General features: G+C 41.1%; 1 protein-coding gene across 4 annotated transcripts in view; it reads left to right on the top strand.

Moving 5' to 3' along the window:
* Positions 1-24,160, top strand: part of LOC116448664 (glypican-5-like) — a 338,454-nt gene that overhangs the window by 117,110 nt on the left and 197,184 nt on the right. The gene's annotated exons all lie outside the window — the stretch shown is intronic.

Raw genomic sequence — 24,160 nt, 5'->3', positions numbered from 1 at the left:
TCTGTAGCAGTTATAAAAGATAAATTTCTAGTGTTCCATTTTCTTGCTTTAAAGCAATTTTCATGATTGCAGATTGTTTTGTAGGATCTTACTGAATATTTCCGACATGGAGCAAAGATATGGCACTTACTGTCTGTCCCATTAATGGGGGTTCTGACTCCCACATAGCTCTGTTTAGTTTTCTCATGTGTAAATAACTTCAGCTTAATTACATCCGAGATACTTGGAGATAAACGCATCTCTAACACATGCAACGAACTTTAATATTTCAATAGATACTGTCATTACAAAAGAATTGTAGAGCATATGTTTGAAGATTTTGGCAACAAAGCAGTATTCTAAATATTGATGTATACTGATTGCAATACTGGTTGAAATTTTTACTGTAAAAATAATGGAGAGGAAACAGGAAGAATATCAATATTTCTAATCAATATTTCCATATCAGAATCTCTTTTGCTTGTGACATGTTGCTGGATGCACAGTTAACTTTTAGAACAAACAGCTTTTTGGCCAAAAGAAAAACAAGAAAAGCCAAACAAATGAAAACAAACATTTTCTGTATCAGTTTTCTGGGAAAAAAAAAGTTACATTTAATTTTTATCTTTGTTTAAAAAAAAAAAAATCCAAACCACTCAAATTGCTGATATACATGTTTTAGAAAGGCATGAAGGGGAAAGCTGTTGTTATGTTCCTTTGTCAGTCTGTAACTTTCCCAGAGCTGAAGACTCATGGAAAAGTTTCAAGTTTGAAAGGAATAGGAAGCTGAGAAAAGTAGCAGGGAAGAGACTAACAAGATCCCTCATATTTTGAATAACAAAGCAAAAATAAAGGAAAAAGGAAACCTAAACAACCTACCCCCAAAGATGACAGCAGCAAAAAACCCAGCCCCAACACCAAACCTAGACAGATGTTTGTAGTTAACATATTAAATGGGCAAAATGGAAAACAAAAAGGTTAAATTGATGTGTTTAACCAGACAGCTATAGGTAGATAAATAATATAAAATACAATAATATATAAATGTTATACATTTATATGTTCTCTCCCAGTATTGATTACCTTAAGAGGAGGAGACTTTCTGGGCAGCCTGAGCTGCCAGCAGTGCCACACCAGCAGCACAAACAGGGCTCCTGCTCACTGGCACATTCTGCTCCTTTCATCACCTATTTTATAGGCTGGACTTGTCACAGCTCTCCCCACGTGAGACATAAACCTGTCCTGGTGATGCCTGAAGATGCATTCCTCTTTGCTCTTTCTCCTTTCCCAGGGCACCAGGGCATTAAATAGCAGCAGTAGTAAACAGCTCTGAACTCAAAATAGAGCCTTTTTATTAACTGTGGGTCAGCAAATAGATCACCCCGATGGGTCTGGGCGAACCCTAGTTTAAGGTTACTGGGGCTGTGGAGCTGGCACAGCTGCAGGTCCTGTTTCCTCCACACTGCTTGCATTTCATAATGCTGCTGGAAAGCTGAGCATTATTTATGCTCTGTGTTAATTGGCATGCAGGCTCTTTAGGAAAAACAAACTTGAGCTTTAAAAACAATTTGACACACAAATGCAGCCTGAAACGATATGAAACTATTACTCAGAAATGAGGATAGTGCATTCAATTAGTAGACAGGGCACTTGAGGTCTGATAAACAGGATTAGTGTTGTACCTTTTTATTTTAGTTTAGTTCTTTGGATTGGATTTTCCCTTATTTAAATCATTGTGTTTGCAGAAAAAAGAAGTTTGAGCTGCCAGTTAAATTCATCGTAAAAAGAGTCAGATTCCCACTGGTTTCTGACTATGCTTCTGGCCTGCTCTTCAGAGAACAGGGAGAGATGGCTTTGCTAGGAATCCTCCAGTGTCAGTTCAGGACAAAATTAGAAATACTTGCACCAGGAGTACTGTCTTTCTCTTAATTGCTCTTTTGAGCAGCTTATTCCTGAAGCAAGACATTCATCATCCATGCACTAATGAATGGTCTCAGCTTAATGATTGTTGAGCTACAGACATTTCTAACTTGGATCCTACACAGAATTGTTGGATTAGAAGATCAAACTTAGATTTATTTGGAGTGAAGAAAGAAAAACCACTCTAAAAATCACTCCAGGGAGTTTTGTGTTTGTTGCCTCTCCAGTTCAAGAGGAAATTTTCTGAGTTTCCAAATGAAATGGTCTTTTTGTTATTGCCAGTTAGCTTTGTCTGAAATATCATTAGTGACGGTAGAAGTAGAAAGATTCTGCTGGTCAGACACAGCTTTCCATTGCATAGGTGTCTCCTCAGGTGTGCATGGGTGGATTTTAGCTGGAATGGGTTGCTCTGAATGTGGCAGACCCCGAGGCTGGTATTGCATAAACATATGAGATGCTAAAGTTGTCATTCTCCTTTGTCCATATCTGCTGTGATTTTGTAGTGCTATGAGGAGTTAAAAGGTATAAATACACACTCATATCACTGCAGTGTACAGGTTTGATGTGTAGTACCCTGATTTGGTGGGGGACGGGGAGGAGATCTTTTACAGCAACTGTTTTTCCACTTGGAGTCACTTTCTCAGGAACCTTCAGCTGTAGGGTTAGAAACTTGGACATGTAAATGGTTTTTAAACCAGGTTACCTGGAACAGAGAAGAAGGATGTTTTTTAACAGCCAATAGGGACCCACATTTCTTTTCTTTCTTTCTCTCCTTCGTTCCTTAACTTGTTTTTGTTGGGATTTTGCATTGAGTGGGGGGATTAGGGGACACCTGTTCACAGGCTTGAACAGATCATGTCATGGGTTGTTAGGCTCTCAGGGCCTGTGAGAGCTGGCTGAGGAAGGAAGTGGCAAATCACAGTGACTTTGTTTTCTCAAAATGTGTTCCTTTAGGGACTTTCAGTTTTTATGAGTTTAGCACTTTCATTGTCCCCTTTCTCATTTCCTTAGGCTCTAGTAAGCAGCCATCTGCATATGGAAAACAGAGATAATAATTTAGCCTTAGCATACTTAAAGCATGTTTAACTCTGTTGTTCTTGTGCCATCAGTGTAAACAATTTCTAGAGATATACTTGTGACTGTAAACTGCAAAATTCTCTTTCTTTTTGCAGTATTTTTCAGGTTTTAGGGTATTTTCCAGGACTTGGGATGTTTTTGTTGGTGTTTGTTCAGTTTGGGGTTTTTTTGCAGAGAGAGGGTGAGTTCTTTGGTTAGTTTTTTAAATTTTAAGCCCCACAGAATAAACGAAATACACACTGTCAGAAGTGACCATTTAAGACACAAATTTGCCTGAGTTTACCCTTCAGAATGATGCAGAGCTCTGACAGGCTTGGAGTGGCAGACTGTCCTTCTGTCAGGATGGTTGAGGGGTGAGTGCTAAAATTCCTTGTCATGAAAGCATGTAAATGTTAATAAGGCTGCTAATTACCTCCTGAATTGTGAAGGCAAATCACTTAGCAGCAAAGGACAGCACTGGGCCCTGTTCTCCCAGTTCACTTCTCTCAGATGGAAAAATAAGTCCTGTGGTTTTGGTCACTGAAAATGAGACATTTTGCAGAAGTAAAGACAGAAGGGTTTCATACAGAAACTGGTTACCATTGTTAGACACATACCTCATCTGTTCCACAAAATACATCCATGTGAGCATGGTCAGATTCCCAAGGGACAGTGCCAAGCCACAGAATAAGAAGGAAGGAGGAAGAGTTTGTAGGGAAATCGATCAGGGAGCATAGGTGGGGGTATATGGAGGTCAGCTGTGTAAGAGGGGAGGAAATAGGAGTAATGCTCAGTCCAGAGATGCTGGAAGGAGAACAGCTGAGGGTGCTGAGCTGCCTGGAGAAGTCTTTGCTGGGATACCCTGTTTCAGAGCTCCCACCCTCGGGCAGCAAAGACTGATCTCTGTCTCACAGATCAGCAGCACAGAGGCTTTGTTCACTTCTGGGGAATACTCTGGCTCATGCTTGATTGACAAGAAGGTTCTGGAATTAGAGCTCTGGGATTGGTCACATAAAGGAGGATGGAAAAGGCAATGTTCATTGCAGTGGTTCTGCTCTCTCCTGCTTTGCTTGGGAATGGTGTGCAAATTCCAGTGTATCACAGTAGTACGGTACAGACTGCAGCGTAATACCTGAGACTCTTGAAGGCCTTGTTAACAGCAGTCCAGCGTGCACCAGTGCTTAGCAGGCCCTTCTAACAGCTGAGATGCAGAGACATGCAGCAATCTGCACTATTTTCTGTGTTTACAAGGTGAGAGGCTTCACTGATGACGGAAAGAAGCAATTACATTTTAAACACAGAGCATTATGCACATAATTAGATTAGAAGTGTTCTTACTCTCAGCCACTAACCTGTAGTACATAGATAAAAATATATATGCTGTAGGTAGTGCCACCACAGGGGAGTGTACTAGGTTTTAAAAGATGCTTATAAAAGAAAATCTGTTCAACTAGGAAAACAGCAATATAAGGAAATAAGTGCTTCAGTAAGGATATAATATTTGTCCTTGTTTCTAACAGGAATAAATGCAATTTCAGTTTGATTTAAGAGAGGATTTCTTGAAAGTGTTAGGCAGTTTGTGGTTATGAACAGAAAATGTGGTCCAAATGAATTGGTAATAGACTGTGAAAGTGAAGCTGTTTGGTTGCATTTCAGCAATTTCAGCAAACAGAAAAAGAACTGGTTAGCACTGGATGTTCGGTGTGTCTATAACTCATGTGAAGTGATTCCTTATGAAAAAGAAGCACACAAATTCAACCAACAAGCTCTGTTCCATCTGCTGGAGTTACTAAATGCCACATAATAACACCTGCATGACTTTTCTTCTGCAGGATCACAGAGGGCAGGATAGTAGGCTGATACTAATTGAAGGAATTATTATGTAGTGCCAGAAAGGATGTCCCTAAAATATCTCCCAGGGGTTACGGGAATACACAGATGTAGAAAGGGGTGACTTCTGTGGTGGTTTGAGATTAGTGCCACATAGGATCCTGTGGCTAGGTAACTCTTCTGCCTCTGGTTCTGCCTCTGTGAAAACCACGAGCTGTTCTATCCTCAATCACTTGGAGACTATCTTTCTGACAATCAACAGGGACGTTACAATGCCAGTAAATAATTAGCAGAGAGTTCCTTTACCCTGTTTGTTTGATGATAGTCTCACTCTAACTAAAACAGAGTGGGCAAAAATGGAATTGGGAAGTCTCCTGCCTACTTGTAAAACTGTTCATAGTGAGGCTCAGTGCTTTAGAGATTTTTGAACACATGGACAGCAGGAAGGGGTGAGTGTCTCAAAATCCGTTACCATCACAGCACTTCCCAGCTGTGAGAATACATTAAAGTTGGCCATTGATTACTACAGGACTTACTTTTCTCCGTAGATTGGGAAGATACATTCACTTCTTTGGTCAAGAGCCATTTCTAATATTGCAAAACATTAAGCTGTGAGACACAAGCTTTCTGCCCCAGTTTTCTGTTCTGTCAGAAGGGTCACTATTACACTTTTGGGACCATTTGCAATGAAATGGTCATGAAATACTTTATATGTATCCCATAACTACCTGTGAGTAAGGTGCCTCCTCTGCTGAGCTGTGAAGATCACAGAGAGTGTGGCCCACAGCTGCTGTGTGCTGAGACCTTTGGAATTCCAGACAGAAGCTTTTTAAGTACAAATGCAAGGCTGTCCCCAGAGAACCCTTCAGAACCGAGATGCTGCAGGCAGTTGGTGCAGTCTGGGTTCAGATTTGCTGTGTGACTGTGCTGTGGGTGGGAGCAGCAGCACCCTCAAGTGCAGGCTGGGTTGAAGCCATGTGCTTGAGGACAGGCATCATTTCACACCCTACATATGGACACAATCTTTCTCCTTATGCTATAAAAGAAACCTCTGTAAGCATTCAACCTGAATTGTAGTAACAATCCTTCCCTCTCTCCCCCTCCATTGAGCAAGGAATGGTTGCACACGTGCCCCTCTGCCACATTGTATTTAAAGTTGCTTCTCGTGGCACTTCAGTGCCTTTAATTAAGGATTTTCTGTTAAGTAGTAAAATCATGACTAAATTAAGAAGGAATGATTTGCTTCTGAATTGCATGACTTCTGAAAATTAATGTTTGGATTTGAAAATACAGATTGAATTTCCATTCTTCAGGAAAGATTTATGAGTTTGGTCATAAACATAAGAAATTTTTTTATGTTTTTGCCTAGAAATCATGTTTTCTGGTGAGGCTTTTTGTTAAGAACAAGATTATTTTAAGTTCCTTCTCCTCACCATGAATTTCAAAAAGGTCAAGGCACATCTTCACTATGATCCATGTTGGAAAAAGGGTGTGAAGAAAAGTGACAGAAGTCAGTGATGTTTGTACATGGTGTCTAACCCATAGATACTTGTGTCAGACCATTTGGCTGAATTTCACCTTGGTAAGATAAACTGATAAGTCTGTATGCTTAATAGCTTTAGTTTTGTTGGTGGTGATGAAGAAGTTTATTTGATTTTTTTGTTTGGTGGGTTTTTTTAATGCAATTGTCAAGGAAAGACAATTTTAAGTATTTCAGTCCTGGAAACTATCAACAGATTGATCTCAGTGTGGGTAATTCATTACATGTAATTATGTGCTGGCTATTGGGAGAAAATTTAACACCAGGAAGGAGCAATGTGTTGAATTATCCAGGACAGCTACAGATGAGAAGCTAATGTGAGTCAGGAGGCAAGTCTGGTATGAAGGTACAGAGAGAGCCAGGAGCAAGCTGGGAGTTCTTCATGTGGCACAAAAAGAGCACGAGAAGCCCAGCTCAAGGCATGAGGAACTGCTCAGCCAAGGCCTGTTGGTGAAGTTTGATAAAATGATTGTGTCCTCCTGGGCTGGACTGCTGAGGGCTTTGGATGACAGATCTTGGTGCACATTGTGCATGACCTGGTGGGCAGCAGGAGCTCCTGGTGCTCAGGCTGGGTTTGGGGTCACTTGAGGAACTCTGCTGGCAGCTTCACTAAACCTTTTACAGCCAGCCTTGAGGAGGAGCACAGAATTAAGTCCAATATTTTGGTGCTTCTCTCTAAAGATGGGGTTTTTTTTCCCCTTTTGTTTTAAAATTGTGCTTTGGGTTGTGTTCTGTGCATAGTATAGTTATAAATCACACTGATGTAGTGAATGCAGTTCTGGGGATTGACTCATGAGAGCCCATGCCACTGCTGGTGAAGAAGGACCTAATTGTTGGAAATAATCCTCCTGCTGTGAGATCACCCTCTCATCTTACTTGCAGTGGTAGACTTTTTTCTTAGTTTATGTTGTTACTGTGGTATGTCCAGGCAATTGAAATGAATGGCTTAGGTCAGTACTTGAAAAACATTTCTGTAAATGCAAATGGACATTTGACTTGCAAAGGCATTTTTTGGACACTGCAGCACTCAACATTTTCTTTCTGGTTCAGGGACATGAACACAAATAATTAATACTTGATTTCAGAGTTTCTTGGGGGATACCTCTGCATTTGGTATCTACTCAATATCTATTTCACTCCCTTGAGCAGAATTCATGGAAGAGTAAATCTTGTCATACAGTCACCAGCTTGCTCCAGTGGGACGGTATTTTTCAGATGCAATGTAACAGGGACTAACTTGATAGTATCATAATATGTCTTTTATTGTGGCAAGTTTGGGATATTTTTTATTGAAGAGTAAAAAGGAGTGATGGGCAGGTACTCTTTCTTCTGTATGCTATTTTTTTTTTCAATTCAGAAGGAAAGAACAGCCCTTATTTAGTCAGAAAACTGAAACTTTCCAGTTAAAATACTACAGTAATAATAATATAGCAGTGCTCCAATTATTGAAACTCTTCTAACACAAACAATCCAGACATGGTTAAAGTCTGTGGAAAATATCCAAGGTAAAGTTTATTTTCTCGTGCAGGGTCCAACACAGTGACTTTATACCTACTCCTCTTAGGAAAGGTCACCCTCAAAGTCCTATTGAAAAGATAGAAAGTGAAAGTCTTATCTGATCCTTCTTTGTCTTAGCCAATGATTCTTCCTGGAGGGAAGTAAAATTCATTTTCTTTCATTTGCAATGGGTGTGCAATACAAAAATATAAACAAGGAGGAGAAATTCTATCAAGGCCTGGAGATATTGGACTGAAAATGTATTCTTGAGAATATCAGTTAAATGAGATACCAGTAAGAGTGTTTTTAATACTGATACATCTAATCCTTTCTCCTAAAACTATTGGGTAGGGTTGGAAGTGGGGTTCTTTTGTCTGTTAGATGAAAAGGATTACCATATGATGTTTGGATTTTGGTATTTTTCAGAACACTGAATTTTTGACCTGATTTCAAGTCGAAATTGAAGACGTAAAAGTAACAGTGTATTTTAAAAAAGTAGTTGGAAGCGAATTTTCTCATTTTCCTTTCCTAGTCTTCTGTCCCAGCAGTGATGAAAACAGAATTTGTAGACTATGGAATGAGCAGGTCAGTGAAAAAAAAAACATGCATTAAATTCTCTGGACTTTGAAGCAGGAATCCGTCAGTGTTTTAACAGAGCCGATCAAATAATAAATTTTATATTTTTCAAATGGAAGGGAATTATGTGAGGAAGGTGTTGCTGAGATAAAACCTGTAGTTGCTTAAATGAAAACCTTTTAGTGGAAATGCAAAAAAAAATCTCTGCATAGTTCTCCAGCCTTCCTCCCACCCTGGTGCCATGTTCAGTGGAATTGCTCTGTGTGAATTAATTTAGATATAAGTTGAACTGTATATATATACCCCTGGCAGTTCGATGCAGGTTTTACTGTGCTAGTGGGATGATCTTGCTGTAAATTGTCATGAAGGTAAATTAGCCCTTCAGGCTGGTTTTATTTGTGTTATAGGTACTTTGTATCTAAAGAGTGGAGGAGCAGTCTGTTTCTGCTGCTCTCCAAGCGTAAGTGCCAAAAGACACAAAATAATCTCCTTTTTGCTGGTTTGTATTCCTTCTTTAGGCTTGGGGTAGATGCTGGCAAAATATCTTTGGTCTAGTGTAAGGTGTGTATGATTTAACACATCCAGCCGCAGCCAACTTCTTAGAGAAATTGCTGTGGCAAGGCAGGGTAGACTCCAGAGTTAGAGCTGGAGTCAGGGAGAGGCGTTTTTCTTGTATTGAACTGGTTTTCACTGGAAACATGTTGATTCATTGAAATGGGGGGAAAAAAAAATCTAGATTCTGGCTGGGAAGGCTGAAGAGTCTCCCAGATTGCCAAGAAACTTGTTCTGCTGTGGGGAGATGGTCACTCTCTCCTGCTGGGCCTGCTCTGGGTGTTAGGGATAAAACATTCACCACACCACTGAAGGGTGCCCGGTGTGGAGCTCTGCACTTGGGGGATCAGCTGCGCTGGGGTTGGCTGGGCTATCAATCTCAGCTTTAATAAGCGAGGATGTGGAGTGGACTGACATTATTCTCCTGTGTGAAAGGTTTTGTGTTTTCCCAACACAGAACAGGTAAACTTCTGAAATGCTGATATTTTTGGCAGAATAAACCCCATGCTGCTGCCTCTTTCTAGCCCCAAACTGATGTCCCAGTAGCACAGGGTTATCTCAGCATGTTTGCTGCCTCCAGTAGGATTCAGAGCCATGGCTTGTGGTTAGAGGCAGATTTGCCTAGATTAGATGAGTAGACACAAAGATCGTTTGAGAAATGTTAAGTATCATTTAAAAGTAGTCTAAATTTGTACATTGTTTATCCCACAGCCTCTCCAGATTATTGACACAAACCCATCTTCCTGGCGCTGTCCCTGCCTGGTGTGTACTTTCACTGACCTCCCCAGTAATGCTTTTTAGAACAGATGAGCTCTTCTGTGCTGAGACTTGGTGGTTTACACACGGCCACAGAAAGAACCCAGTGGATTGATGGGAATAACGAAAAAACGAGCTTTGATGGAAGTTTTGCCTTGCTCAGCTGATGAATCCAACCTGAGCCTCCCCTGTTCTGTCCAGGCAGTCTCTTGCCAGCTGAGTGTGTGGTGAGGGTGAACTGTGATTTCATTTTCAAAGTGTTTTCTCACCCACGGTGCTACCAGAGACCTTGAGCAAATAAGACCCATTAATAACCCAGTAGCTTTTTGCATTGATCAGTTAATACACAGAAATGACACCCAACTTGTCAAAGTGATTGCTGCAAATATTTCACAACTTAGTAACTGTCTGGCTCATCTCTGTGTTATTCAGAATAAAAAAATACAAATATTTGAAATGATGCCCAGCATTTAAAGGTATTACCAACACCATTTTTTCCATGTGCTAGGTTTAAATTAATTTCTTAGAATGCTTAAGTAGGGAATGTTACATCTTTCTCAGTTCTCTGCTGCACTTATTTTCTTCTTGACCCGGATTTGTGTTTCTTTGTGTCTTTGCTTTACTTGCTGCAGAAATAATTCTGTTTGTAGAGGTGTTCCTGGCATCCCTACTCACTTGAGCTTTGATTTGATTAGAGAAAGGGGAACATGGGGTCTGCAAACATCTCGGTGTCTTTATTGGCAGCACTTACTGTAGAAACATTTGAAATGCTCTTGAAAGCCGTGCTGGTGCTGGAAAAGCATATTTGAGCAGGATGAAAACTTTCCAAAGCTGGCTTTGAAAACCAACAAAACCCCCAACTCTCTTATTTTCTAGGCCAAAAGGCACTGCATGAGCTTTCCTGAATATGAAAGAATTCTCAAGGCTGTTCGTAAATTTACTTCGTTCTTTGAGCAGAATGTTGTCAAGTAATTATCTGTAGAAGAGTTTATTGCTTTGTAAACTCTTCTGACATGAATGTTATCCTTTAATTAGAATAAATATGACTAAACATCGAAGTGCATGTTTGTTAAATGTGAAAAATCAGAAGTCTTTTTTTAGTGAAAATTGGTCCAATATTGCAGATAGTTTAGGAGGCTCTGATGAACTTCACTACCTGAAGAGACAGAGATGTTGATAAAGGCCTTTGATTTCTTATTTATTGCAATAATTCAATTTCAAAGTATATTTTAAATACAAAATGAATGCTTGAGAGTGAATTGCTAAAACTCACAAGTGAACAGAGGAGTTAACTTTGCCTTTCAGGTCACGGATTCACCCTTGAATGAATTAGTTTTACAGTGAACAATAAAATGTGTCAGTGGTCTGGACTGTGACCTCATAGTTTTCCCAGGGTTATTGTCCAGATAATAATTAAGTTATTTATAAACACATTTATTTACAGAAAATGTTTATCTATAAATTTTCAGTTATTATTTCTGTTCATACCCAGGACTTGGCAGTTTACTTACTCTGAAGAATTTGGGGCATGATTTGAACAATATGTTTGTGGAAACTTAATGTAAAAAAGGCAAATCATCACTTCTGGTTTTAATAAATACACAATTTCCACATACAGAAATTTAAAGCAAGTTATGTATTCCTTGCCCCGCTGTGGGAGTCCCTTCGAGTTCCTTGTACTAAACTCCTTGGGACAAACGCTGTAAGTTAACTTGAAAAATACAAGTTCATGTTGACTGTTAACCTCTAACCTTTGCAGGCTCTTTGTCTAAAATCAGAATTTCACCTTGCTTACTTCAGAAACACAGAGGTAGACTTGCATTTTGAGACTCAGGATTAGCAGGCTTGTTCTAAGGAAATGCATTTGAAACGTTATCCCTGAAGTGCTACGGAAATTCAGTGTACGTACTGGGATTTTGAGTGCACGTTAGGAGATTGGATTTCACTAAGGAAAACCAGCAGACCTTGCAGTATCTTAAATGTCTGTGGTTGATTCGTGATCATGGAGTCTTCATTAGCTAATTAGAAAATGCTTTAGCTAAAGCAAGACAAAAAGTGATACACTGCTGCAAAAACACCTGGGGCCAAACCAAAAACAGCTGCAGTTTTATTTTCCGTTTTTGCAGAGGCAGGACAGTTGAGCACAATTAGTGGGATGTAGCACACTGCCATGGTTACTGCAGCATTTTTCATATCTCCTCAACCTTCTACTGATGTGCAGGAGAAGGAATGCCACCAAAACCTCTTAACAGACTCAAAAAAAAAAAAAAAAAGGAACAACTGGAATCTACTGGTGCTCCAGTCACAGCTTCTCTTTAGCTGTGTTTGCAATACCTGGAATACAGAACTGGCATCCTTTAAGCTGTTTTCATTTAAATAGAACTGTGCCATTTTAAACCAGAGACAGATTTGATCCTTGATAATTGATTGCTTCTAGTAGCCACGTCCCTTGGGGATAGACTGCTCTGTGGGAAGGCTTGGGTGGCTGCACTGCCTGGGAACGTGCTAAACCCAGAAGAATGGACGCTTCTGTGTAGGGGTTACCATGGCAGAGATAGTTTTAGAGAAGTTCAGTTGAGTACAGCAGATGTTCAAGCTCATCTGTTTCCCTGGCATGGCTGTCTCCTGTGGGTATACTCCAACACCTTGTCTGGTTTTATTGGAGAGGCTGGGTGAGTTTATTTGCAGCTAGACTGGAAGGAGAAAGGATTGAGGTCTTTGCTATGTGGTGTCAGACAGTTCACCCAAGATGTTTGAGTGGGTGTTACAAACCTTGCTGTTTAGGGAGAACTTAACTACAGGGCAAAGACAATAAAAGGAAAGTTGTAATCCAGAGATTTCTAGAGAGAGTGAAGATTGTGGACAACAGCAAATCCTGCTGAAGTGTGACTCTGCCAGCAGCCTGTCAGAACATCTCCATGGTTTGGCTATGAGGACTCAGCTCCAGCAATCCCTCCAAGAGTTTGTTAGGCTGTGTTGTTGTACCTTTATAATGTTCTTGGGAACATGGGTCCAACATGCAAAAAAAAGCTGGACCTGGCCCCACGTCTGCAGAAAACACAGGGCACGTGTCAGAGTCATCTTGCTCTGAAAGCCCAGCGTTCAGAACTGGCAGCCAGGAGTTAGGGAACCTGAAGGCAGGGTTTGAAAACCTGAAGCAACAGTGCTGTGAAACGGCAGTGATACCCTGTCACTGATGTTTTGGGGTTGAGAAGTTGAATTCTGTTCTTATTGCAGAGCGTATGAGATCTGCTGGGACTCTGCAAAGGTGTGAGCTGTGTAACTGCTGTCTTTGGTGTCATACAGGCAGAGCTGGAGAAAACCAGACGTTTTTGAGGGGACAGAATGTCCTTATGCTTAGGGATGTTTGCTTCCTAGTGTGGTAATTCCAGAAGCACAGCCCTCCTGAAACATTGAGTTGCAACAGTCCATGCTACCGCAGCAGTAAAGTGCTCTCTTACCTGGAGGAATGAATTCTTCTGTCAATGAAAGTCTTGGCAAAAACTGATCTTTCTAAGCCTAATATGTAAGTTCTGTTTCAGTTTTGTGTGACTCCTGAAAATCTCTCATTTCTTTGGGGAAGGGAATTACCTCCCATGCTGCCCTCAATATCCGTCAGGAGCAGGCCAGGGCACGTTGCAAGCGAGAACTCTGCTCTCCTGTGAGAAACTACTGTCTTTCTGTCGGTCCCAGCTCCTCATGCAGCCCTTCCAGCTGAGCATTCAGCTGTGAGCATTCCTGAGAGGAATGGACCATGGGAACAGTGTCTATGCTTGGTGAGTTCAAAATGCGTCATCTGTGCTGGGGGCATCCCAGGTGTCCCACTGGCACCCACTGGCCAGTGCTGCCTCATCAGCACTAGCACTGGAGTTGGGGGTATAAAAAAGCAGAGTTCTCTGATGAAGTAAATGTTTAAAACTTCCTGCTGTACTAATTTCAACTATGTGGAACTAATGTTGCTTTTGCTGATCAAAACCACAGGAAAAATGCTTTCTAGCTGATTCTGTAGGACTGGTCTGTCTCATATTTTTCTTCCTGAAGATAACGAAGTACTCAGGCGATTTTAAAAATTTTTTTCTTTTGCATTCAGTAAGTAGACTCTTACAATTGAGAATTCATGTTTAATTACAAACTGTACTGGGCTGTTAGCTGTGTTTTAATCTCTTCCATTTTAATTCTTGGAAATCCATTTAATAATGTGTTCTCTGGAGTTTCTTTGTTATTCTTGTATTAGCAATGAGTTCTGTCTAGAAAGCCTTTTCAATAGATTTCAAAATACAGTAGCATGCTCTAAAATTCCAGGTGAAGTGCTACAGACCAGATGTCTTCTACAAAACCCTCTGCTGATTCCTTGTCTGTTGCCTTGGCTAAGCTCTGTGTTATTCACTGGGTAATGCAGCAAAAAGCTGAGTATCATCTAACATTCAGTACTTTTAATTTTAAAGCACATTTGGTTAACTGCCCATGAGAGTTTTCATCAGAATGTATCGTGAGACAGACTGGGCTGGAAACAGGCTGGATGTAGAACTACTGTGGGTTTTTTCCATGGCTCTGACCCCAAGTTTAGAGAAAATGATGCTAAGCTTCTGTCAGTCCCCAGTGGATCGTGTTGCTTGGTGTGGAAGCCACATCACAAAGTGGTGTCCATCAGCTCCCTGCACATGGGCCCAGAATGTGTCAGCTGTCATGTGATGAATTGCACAGGTCATGAAAAGAAATTTAAAACAAAAACATAAAAACATGAAGAAAGTAGTAGCATTATTGAAAAACAGAGAATGGATATGTTTGTACCTGAATTTTCTTCCTGGGGCAGAGGCGCTTCCTCTGCAAGTAGAGGGCTGCTAAATCAGATCCTCTTTCGCTGCCACCAGCGGGCTTGGGTTATGAAATTTTTATTCCTGGTTCTTTGCTGATACACAGAACACTTGGAAAACTTTCCCAGACCCTCCCTAAGTGGCGTCCCTTGCAGCATTCCCTGTTAGCATCCAGTTTGTTCCCCTGGGGTGGTTGTCGGCTGTGGTGTCACTTACGTGGGTCAGCCCAAGCAGGACTGATGGGGAGAAAACTGCAGCTGCTCGAGTGCTGGAAAACTCTGGGAGCTGCTGCTTGAGCTGCCCATGGCGCAGTTGTCTTTCACAAGCCATTGAGTGCCCGAACAGGCAGGTGTGGCTGGAAACATTTGGGTTTCTCCCCTAGCATTACACTCTGAGGGGTGTTCTGCGACTGCAGGGTGATGGTGGGGAGTAATGGTAGGTGAGCACTGAAGCTCTCTCCACACCTGTGGAGTACAGGTGTTGCTGGGTGCTACATCAATTGAAGCAGTGAGTTAAATGTTTCACAGCCTTTCATAACTCCTGCTGGAATTAGCACTGAGCACAGCTGATGCTGACATACCAAAAAGTTAAATGTGAACTGAATTAGGTGGAATAGATATAAAAACTAAGAAAAATAGAAACTGATGTAATGCGCATTTTTCTACATATATATTAACTACATCTGAGTCAGGCAAGTTCTTTGGAAAATTAACTATCCTGAGAATTCCAAGTGTATTGATTTAGTCAATTTTATGGAATGACCACACATTGAGATTTGGCAAAGGACCTAAACCATCTTATTGCCTACAAAGAACTGCTGATTGCAAGCAGACTTGGAACATAATGAAGTTCCTTTCTAATAGGAAGGGGGTTTTTGAGTTGCATTTTCACAGGCTGATGAGAATTATTTAGAGTTAATAGAAGTTCTCTATATAAGGGTCTGTGTTAGGTAATAGAACTTGATCCAGCTTAAAAATAAAACTATATTCAGTTTGTATGACAACTTGTGTGTGTGGTTTCTAAGTATTTCCAGAGAATTGTGTGTAAATCAGTGCTTTTTAATTAATCAAGATGCTCACATTGTATTAATAATACTCTTCTCAGCTTTTCTATGTGGCAGAGTTAATAGCTATTAAGTCTAAGTTGCTCTCAAAATAGCAGTGTGTGTGTCAGTAGTGCTGGATGATGTTAACTGACTGTTCATACAGCATAAAGCATCTCAAGCAGTTCAGGTAACTTGTTATAAGAAGAGTGGGAGCAGGAAAAGGCTTTATTTAAATAGTTTAGGTGAACCTTTTAGATTATTAAAGTGGTTTTTTAAGTGATCACATACCAAACATATTTTAATGTATCAACAGAATGAGAGGGAAGAATGAGATACACATGGTTATTGGACAACTCTCATTATAAATCTTCAGTTTGTAAAAAAAGAAAACCCAATCATTAGAATTTACTTCCATCACCTTTTTTGCAGTAAGATCTATTAAGTAGCAGTGAGATTTCCGCCCAAGCTTTATCTGGTGTAGCTCACACAGGTTTTGGTGAAGGCTGTCTATAGTTCCAATGTTCTGAACTAGAGCTTTTTGGGAGCCACTGTCCACTGCAGTCTCTGTCACTTTAGCTGCTGAAGCATCTGCATCAGTGGAACTGCACAGTCTCACACCAGCAGAAAATGGAATTGTTTTTAGTACATGATTGCTGTTATGGAGTAGCTGTTTGTTTTGACAGATGTTGGTTTCGTTTCTTGTCTACCAAGTATTCAAAAACTTGTACTTCACTGCAAAGTAATGCCATAGGCTGCTTCATTTTATTAAATAGACATGAAGAGGTTCAGAAATCAAACTAAGACTCTAAATTTTTATTTTAGCTTGTTTTCCAGTATCTAACTGAAAATAATTTGAACAATCAAAGATTTTTTCATTGCAATTCATTCTTCCTAAACCTTTGAGTCAGAGTTCTAAATTTTTGCAGAATTCTGGTTTGACTTTGTCTCATCCCATAGTGGTAGTTTCTGAATTTCCTTTCTCTGTTCATAAACAGAGAAACTCAGAAAAAAGCAGCATGGGTATTATACCTCTGGAATGATAGCTGCAAAGAATAATGTGTCTTCACTTTCTCAGCCCTCCTAGCATGCACACAGGACAGAACAAAGTTGCTAGGAAAGTTTTGAGTTTGCTGTAATTAACTGAACCATTCACCAGTGTGCTTGTGAATGCCTGTTGTCTGATGGTTCTTGTCTGGAGCTTTGTTTACTCCTGTTGTGAGCTTTGGGGAAGGTTAAATTTATTCTAAATAGCAGCAACTTTGTGTTTCCTGCAGTTTATGAGAATGGTGTTGCATTGCTCAGAACCTTTTCCAAATCTGGGGCCAGGGTTGTGCAGGTTGGTAGTAGAGCTCCAGATGAAATTCCTTTCTGCAACTGAAGCATTTGGGTTTTAAACAACAGGTGAAGCCAGAGATTGTGTTCTCATTTGGGCTAGAATGATCATCTTTTGAGTGAAAGGAAGTGTCTGACAGTGCCAGTATTTACTGGGCTCATTTCTGAGGCTCTGATCTTGAAGGCTATATCCTCAAGAGTTTTTACTGTTGTATTTTTAACCAGCATTGGGTTTTAGAGCCACCTCAGTCTGCATTTTCTTGCTGCTGTATTTGTTTTCTGAAACATGATGAAAATGCTGTGTGATCTCTCTCTAGAGATAGTTTGGTACATAAAACCAAAAGAAAAAAAAAAAGCCCCTAAGCTCTCTTGATGGATCAATAACGTGTCATTACTGCTGGTTTCCTCTTTTTAAAAACCACTATATTTTGTCTGATGGGACAAACTGGAAGTGTCAGGGCTGGCACATTAGGTAAAAACCTATCTTAATAATAGAATTCAAACACCATTCATGATCATCTGTAGTAAAAAATGGCCTGAGTCTAGTTTATTAGCTGTTGTCAACACACATGCATGAGCATGTGTGAATGCCCAGGCTGATCCTGAGGCTGCTGAATGCAGTATTTACAGAAGTGCTGTAATTAATGGGGGGACAGTGCTGAGCCCAGCTAGGGACGTGGGTATGGTCAGCAGCAAGCCAATGAACTGGGAACAAGGCAGGGAGGGCTGTGAACGCTCCCTGTGTTCCATGGAGGTGGAGATAACAGAGCAGAAACGTGGCAGAGCAGCAGGCAGGGCTCAGGGAAGTGGGAACTGTAGGGCTGGGAGGCACTGTACATTAGACTCCAGTCATATGTAGTGAAGCTTGGGGATGTGTGGATAAAGTTGGTGATGCTCCTCTGTGCAAGAGAAAATAGCACAGAGAAGCATTAATGGAGCCAGGGCAAAACTCGGTGACTGAGCAGGTCAGCTCTGGCTGAATTCAGGCTGGGGACAGAGGCAGAGCCTGGCTCACGAAAGGCAGCAGGGAGAGCATGGCTTGGGCAGCTGAACAGAGCGAGGGCACTGAGGGGCTGCAATTGCTCTCTCTCAATGCCTCACCCTAGAGGGAGAAGTGTTATTTAAGTGGAAAAGATTGTTGGCAAAGGCACATAAGTGGGTATGAACTGCAGATGGTAAATTTAGTCTGGGAATTAGATGTCAGTCCGTTGGAGAACCAAACTGCTGGAACAGTTTATTAAGAGGAGTAGGGAGGGGGTCAACTAACCCATATTGTTTTAATATGAACCATTTTAAGCATGGCTATAGCCTAGGCCTTGGGGCTCAGGAGTTCAGTTTCCATCCTGTGTCCTAGAAGGAGTGCTGTCATCTGAAAGAGACTCCATTATAAGGCTGGATATAGGAGAGCAGAGATTTCTGAGTTACTCTTGTGGGTCAGAAGTCCTGATCTCATCCACTCTCCTGGTTTCATGTGCAGATCCTGGAAAGGAAGGAGGCATGTGAGGCAAAACCCACCAGGACGTCACTGGCCATTGCTGTAGAGTCTTGTAGGAAGTCTAATAACCAAGAAATTTTCTCTGGAAGACTTTTATCCCCCGCTCTACTGCACTCAGGTTTATTCCCTGTTTATTAGTACTTCAGCAGCTCCGTACGGTTAATTTGCCATCATGGTCTTTTATATTTCCCTTGCTCAAAGGACAATAAAGCTTAACATTTCTGCAGATTCTTGTGCTGTAAGATATCTATAGTTGGTCCTGTCTAGTGTTTCCTGTCCCAGCAAGGACCCCTAAACCTCACCTTTTGCTGCCCTGTGCTGACAGAAGAGAAACCAGTGAAAAAATACCCTTCCCCCTCTTTCCCTTAGCACAGATTTACTTCCTATGGGAACTGCTGACTGTAGATCACAAATAGCTTGTTAAAGTGATCAATGGTTTCCCTTATTGAAATGAAAATCTGGTTATAGGATGAAGTGTGGGTTTGTCAGATTTACTATGGTGATAACCCACAGAAATGTTTATGAGATGGTTGTACCAATTCATTTTCTTTTATAGCATAACCTTGTGGAAGTTGACAGTTACCATGGTTTCACAATGCTCAACATTAGTTCCCCTGGAAAACAAAAACAACTTGTCTTGCTTTTTCATAGCGAATGAGGTATTGTTGTGTAAATTGAAATTTGAATTTAAAAGGAATTTCAACAAAAATATTGAAGAGAGGGCAGGAGGAGACATGATATTTTGCAGAAACAAACTAACTTGGAAATCGGAACTTCAGCAAATTCCTTAGAGCAGCACAGATGTGTTTGCAATGACAGGGCTTTTCCACCTGCCAGCTCTCAGGTAAATCTCACTGCTTGAGATGGCTCCTGCCAGGGGAAATTAGTGTTGAGGCAAATTACTCAGTTGGAAAGACCGCATTGTGTTTGTCTTCATTGGATGTTTTCCCTAGAAGGAAATAGCTGCTCTATCTCATGCAGAAGAAGTGATTATTTATACAGTTTAAATGAAAGGAGCAAAAACAAACAAGAAGAGTGATCTGTCTGGGAAGAAAACACCACTTGATTGTGTTGTAATTGCACTGCATGGTTTGAGAAAATGCTGCACCTTGTGTTTGTTGTGCTGGCTTGGTAAAGGAGCCCCTTTGCTTTTGTGGATCCCTGTGGGTGTTCTCAGCTGCTTGAGCCCCTCGCTGCCCATCCACCTGCTCCTGAGTGTGCCATTGCCCAGAGGGTTTGGCAGTGGCCAGGGCTCTGCTTAAAGTGGAGGAGAGGGGGTGGAGGCATTAACTGTCTGTCTGTCTGTCTATCTATCTGTGATTTACCAGATCTGACACAATGTGTTGTACTGACCCTTTCCCCAGGGGCTCCCAGGGTGTGGGGGTGTGTGTGTGTCTGCAGAGCTCTGAGGAGATCAGTCACTCACCCCTAAGCCGAGGGGACAGGAACACCCACCCTCCTGTATTGCTGTTTTCCCTGTCTGCCTTTTTCCCATTGGACATTCCTGGCAGTGCAGGTCGCAGGGCTGGGCATCGAGAGGCCTTGAGCTAATAAACAGTGTTGGAATTGATGCCTTCTAATTGATCTGCTGTTGGCAAAAGGTGAATTGCACTGCTGAGTCACGCTGGAAATAATGATACAAATCTTTAGGCTGTTTTAATCATTAAGGTTAAAGGTGTAATTTTAAAAAATAAAAATATTTTTTGAATGGAAAACTCGAAATGGGCACTGCGTGGTATATATTTTAGATATAACAGGGTCTGAAAATTAGTTGAATGTTTTGGTAACACCAGGTGGACCAATTATGAGTGGATACTTAAAATCCTTTTGAAAGTCAGCCTTGTAATCTATTTATAGATTTATTCTCTTGGGTTTTATGGTACATCATCTTAATGTACTAATTACTAATTCAAATTCAAGAGTTGCCTAAAGCACAGTAGAAATTGTGACACGCTGCTTGTCCTTTTTTTCCTCTGGCCTTTATAAGAAGATAAAGTACAGGGAGTTGTGTTGGTAGATGTAACAAGTACATACACAGCATCTGGATACAGATCTGTTAAATACTGGTTGATTCATGATTATAGTTGTAGGTAGTAAAAATCAGCATTGTTATTAGCAGACATAAACACAAACTGTGTGTGTTTGAATGGCTGGCTGTGTGTGTGCAAGATGGTGTGTATTTGATAGCACTGCACAGGAGAGACTGGAGCTCTGTGCCATTTGCAGTGGCCCTGATTTGGGAAAGTACAACTCTTGGGGTGTTTGACTTGTACTAACCCTCTCTGTCCTGGGGCTATCATTAAGTAGAAGCTGTTGAACCTGAAGTCAGACTTTCAGTAGAAAAGTAGGAATACCACTGAAAAAACCCAATTGTTACTTTGTCGTAGCCCCTGGAATTGCTGTTGGAGGTTCAAAGTGCTGTAAAAAAGAAAAACCCAATGCAGGTATGCATGTATAGGCATAGCTGCCTTGTAAAAATAGCCCTGTCCACTGCCATTTGGAGAGAGTGGTGTCAGCAGGAGGGGTAAAACATGTTTCTGTGAGCCAAGTTCAAGTGCTGCTGTTCAGAGGAGGCATCTTTTCCACTTCGATGGTTGCCAGAGCCTGCAGCTCTCTGTGAGGAGAGCTGACACTGTCAGCCCATGACTGGAGCACAAGTGGTGTCCACTTCCATGTGCAGACAGAGTGGTATTTCTGGGTGAAACTGGATTGAGAGGATTGTTTCCACTGCAGCAATCTTGGCTGAGGTGTTGTCTGAGTCTTTGGGTGTTAGCTCATAGCAGCCTTTAGTATGTGTGTGTGTTAGGAATTACTCACTCTCTTGGTCTCTACATGGTAGCAGTGGTGCCAATATATGTGATATAATGAAATATATTCGTGTTTTAACCCTGCTATCTGATAGCTTAATTTAATGTCCTGTTCCTCCACAGTCACCCTGAGACTGTGTAAAAACCAAATTTCCTCCTTTTACAGGCCATTCATGGATTTTATTGACTTTAATCATACCACTCACAGCTATCTAGTTCCCACATTAAAGAACCTTTATGTATTTAGCCTGTCCTAGTATTCCAGCTAGGCCACATCTTTAAAATATTTATTGCCATTTTTATACCTCTCTGTGCTCTAGCAGTGTCCTCTTTGAGGTGGGATAACCAGAATTCTGTGGAGCGTCCAAGACACAGGATTACTATGGCTTTGTAGTGGAAAAAAAAAAAAAAATTTATATGGGGGGGGAAACGGCTGGGAAGAAATCTAAGAAAGAAAATCTAAGAAGAAATCATGTTTGTCCTTTCTGACAGTGGCAGAACAGTGAGCTGATGTTCCCAAACTGACCATAATAGTCCTCTGCTCTGTCCTGAGTAGTGGTGGCTGATTGTGTGTCCCACAATGTGCTGGTATGTAGGGCAGCTTTTCTCTGGCTGCATCTGGTGATGTCGAACTTAATCCATCAGTTCTGTGGCCCAGTCATTCAATATCATGAAATCCTCCCCATCGCTCTTCTAGGACAGCTGTGATTTTCCACACGCTGAATAATTTTGTATTATTAGTAAATTCTGTTATTTCAGCAGAGCTTAAATCTAAACATGTTCTTGAGCTGGTTCGGAAGAGGAGGTCAGAGTCTGTCTCAGTGTCGTATTTCTCCCATGTTCTTTTGCAAGAACAATTAACTGTGAAATTGGTAAATTTAAAGATGGTGTCACTCAGGGAAGTTTTGTTGTTTTCTGTGATTACAGAATGGTGTCAGTGCCAGCGTCCCCAGTCTGAACTGATGACTCTGTTCAGTGGGGACAGTTAACTCAAGAAATTATTCCCTTACTCAAACACTTGCATGCATATTTTTTTTTAGCTAACTTAACAAAAAACCAGAAGAGCAGAAAAGAAGTTGCTTCTAATGCTTTCAATTCTTTGAGCAGTTCTGTTTCCTTCCATTCTGCAAAGAATTCTGTGTTGACAGCATGGCTGACATCCTTTTTGTAGTTTGCTTGCCTGTATATAGATTCAGATTTCCTCTTGCTGTGTGGACAGGCACATAAACACGTGCATGCACATACACCTCCCCTTGGTCAGTAGTTCTCTTGTCTTTGACAAAATCAGCAAGTTGTCCCCTTAAAATGATGGCTCTTGGTTGGTTACAAGATGGGCTCATAGAAAGCCCAAATGTGCTGCTTGTAGGACAAACTCAACCCGTTTAGTCCCCCGGGCAGTTCCAGCCAGCTCAGGCTTGCTGGACTCCACCTCTGGCAGAGCCTTTGGGATCTGTGTGGCAGAGCACCTTCAGTACAGAGTCTGCCACCATCCTTCTGAGCTGGTAGGTGGGGTTGTGACTTGAAAAATTGTCTGTCTTAGCCAGAAAAGGGAAAAATATTTCCTTTCTACATCTCGTAAATATTGACTTAATCTTTCTTGTAGTGCGGTAATTGTGAGAGTATCATAACAGCACTGACCATTTGGAATGTATTACAGAGCTCAGCATATTTAGCCACAGGCATTTAAGGAGACATGAACAACCAACTTGAAAATCACTGAATTTAAAGTAATGCTTTGTTAACTCTGTACTTTGAAAATAGGCATACATCCTCCCACCTCACTTTTTTTTGCTCCCTCAGAGAACTGTAAAATACAGCATTCAACGTTTCCAAAGCTGAATTCTCTTAAAATTTAATTGAGGAAACTGTGATCCCATAAAAAAAAAGTTCCCGCCTTACTTGGTTGTTAAAACTAAATTTTATACATCTGGAAAGAGCTGTTCATTTCTTGTGTTACACAAAATTAGCACGTCAGCTGAATGGAAAAGAAAACACGGGATGACACGCTCTGCCAGTTACATTTATACTGTGCTGCTTGTATCAAATATAAAGAAAAAACCCTACACAAGACATGTAGGAACACAACAAACGCAAAAGTAATAGATCATTGAGTTTATCCGGGCTGCATTTGTTACTGCAATCTGTTCTGGTAAAGATCAGGTTTCCCAGCAAAGAGGGATACTTGTTCTGCATCCCACTCCCTGGAAGTTACGGCTGTTTGGACATAAACCTCTTCTCATGACCCATTGAACAGGTGGATGATGAATTGGAGGTGCTTACTATAAATACACAGTCATTAGGCATGGACCATTTGTTTATGTTTTGTGCCACCTTTCTGCTTGTAGGGTTTGTTCATAATATTGCAAGCAGCTCAGCTGAATGGAGTGAACATGTAGCAGTGTCTGCACGATGGTTATTTGGCATTGTTCCAAAGAGCGATGCTTTTTCTCTTTTGCTAACAGAGATCCTAGCAAAAATAGCGGTAAGCTTTTTAAAAGAAAAGCCATGTGTCACTGGAAGCATGAATTGTGAGAGAAAAAAGCAGAGAGGACTCTGTTTAGTGCCTTTGTGCTGGGGCTGGATGGATCACAATCCATACGCCTTTGGCACCTTTTGAAGTGTAATAGCAGTGACAGATACTTCGTGCAGAAGTTTAATGCTGTTATAGGTAAGCTCCCACTATTCATCAGCTACCGAGGCACAGAGCATCCCGTGCCTGTACCAGGCAGTCTCCTGACCCAAACCAGACCCAGCCAAGCCCCCCAGAGAACAGCACTGAAGTATTAGCATTGGAGGCAAGATGTAAGGCTGATGCAGTTTCTCCACAGAAAAGGAGCAAACAGAAAAGGGAAGATGATGGGATGGCTGATTCTGCTGTTCATGGTTCCAGATTTAGGGCGCTTGAAGCAATAAGGGAGTCAGATTCAATGAAGTCCAGTCTAGTGTGATTCATAGTATGTT

The sequence above is a fragment of the Corvus moneduloides genome, chromosome 10 (genome assembly GCF_009650955.1).
Source record: "Corvus moneduloides isolate bCorMon1 chromosome 10, bCorMon1.pri, whole genome shotgun sequence".
Lineage (NCBI taxonomy): Eukaryota > Metazoa > Chordata > Aves > Passeriformes > Corvidae > Corvus > Corvus moneduloides.
Note: the sequence above shows the minus strand (reverse complement) of the source record. Positions and strands in the feature narration are given on the sequence as shown.